This window comes from Zerene cesonia, chromosome 1 (assembly GCF_012273895.1).
Source record: "Zerene cesonia ecotype Mississippi chromosome 1, Zerene_cesonia_1.1, whole genome shotgun sequence".
NCBI lineage: Eukaryota > Metazoa > Arthropoda > Insecta > Lepidoptera > Pieridae > Zerene > Zerene cesonia.
The window spans coordinates 4,460,957-4,462,549 of NC_052102.1; positions in this window are offsets into that span (position 1 = coordinate 4,460,957).

Here is a 1,593-nt window from a genome sequence, read left to right on the forward strand (position 1 = left end):
AAAAAAAAAAAAGGGCTCTTTATTCGGGGTCCAAAAGGGCCATGAGTATATCATGGAAGATTTCCCCACTTAAAAAAAAGAGAAAACAAAAGTAGTAAAATTTTAAGGCACATTCCTTATGTGAAATATTAAATAGGTATATTAGTGTAATACCTCATTCTATTTTTCTTTTTTATGTCACCTGACTGCCAAACATATTAATTATAAACTTGCAATGTTTTATTCTTAGAGTTACAAAGGAATATTGTGTATTTATAGAGTATTTTATTTATCAAGAAGAATGCTTTCAAAGTGGATATATAGGTACCGTATGCAGTGTTTTTTGTTAATAAAATAAATAATAAAATATAGATTTTAATATTAAAAAAATATTGACTCAATCAAATTGTCTTATAGAAAATACTCTACAGCTTTAAAAGCTCAAAAAGTATATAATTTAATAAAGGAAACTAAATTTCGAGAATGGATTAAAACACCATTCAAAAACTTGTTTGTAAGGATACATGGACCTACAGCAGAGGAGGTACATGTTTAATTATATTTTAACATATTATTTATTTTACTGCGTCTTCGCAAACAATCACATTTGTTGTTTAAATAATTTAATCGTGGTAAAAATATAAATACGCAGTCAGTTTCTGTGCAGCATACCTATGGGTATCGTTAATAAATTTATTTATTTATTTAAATAATAATGCCTGTACCAAAATTTTATTTTATCCGACCTATTTCAGATCATAAAAGATGCAGACCTAGAACATAAAACATGTTTAATCACGGGAGCTAACAGCGGTCTCGGTTTAGAGATCACTCGATATTTAAATGCAATTAATTGCAATGTAATAATGGCGTGTCGCAATACGTATGAAGCAAATAACGTCGCTAGGAGCGTTTGCGAAAAGATTGAGAATATTAAACTCTACGAATTGAATCTCGCTTCATTAACATCAGTTAAGAAGTGCTCGGAAAAGATTCTCAGTGAAGAGAAGTAATTACTTTTATCTCGTCCCTCATTCAACTAAAAAAAAAATACATTGAATAATATACAACATAAATATTGCAGGAGGATTGATATAGTTATATTAAATGCAGCTACGTTTGGTCTGCCGTGGACGCTAACACAAGATGGTTTGGAAACCACATTTCAAGTAAACTATTTGAGCCAATACTTTTTATTATTAGCCCTAGAAGAAATTCTTGCTCCAGATGCAAGAGTTATATTCACTTCTTCGGAATCGCATAGGTTTGGTTTTAATTTTTAGTTTTATAGCATTGAAATGCTTTATAAATGAGAAATTTTTTTGAATTGATTACTGTGGCAGGATCACGGGTGGCCGAGAGGCTAGGCGTTGCTACGGTTAGGCAAGAAACGCAGGTTCGAATCCTGCCTCGTGATCAAATTTTTTCTATTCTTTCAAAATTTCTCAAAGCACTAGGTACTTACTTTTATATGGGAGTCGAGCAAACTTCGGCACGAATTGGGTCAGCTCGCACCGGGGAAGTACCACACCCCCCAGAAAACCGGCGTGAAATAGTGGCATGCCACTGTGTTTCGTATGGTGAGTGTGGGAGCCGGAGGCCCGTTTCCATTTC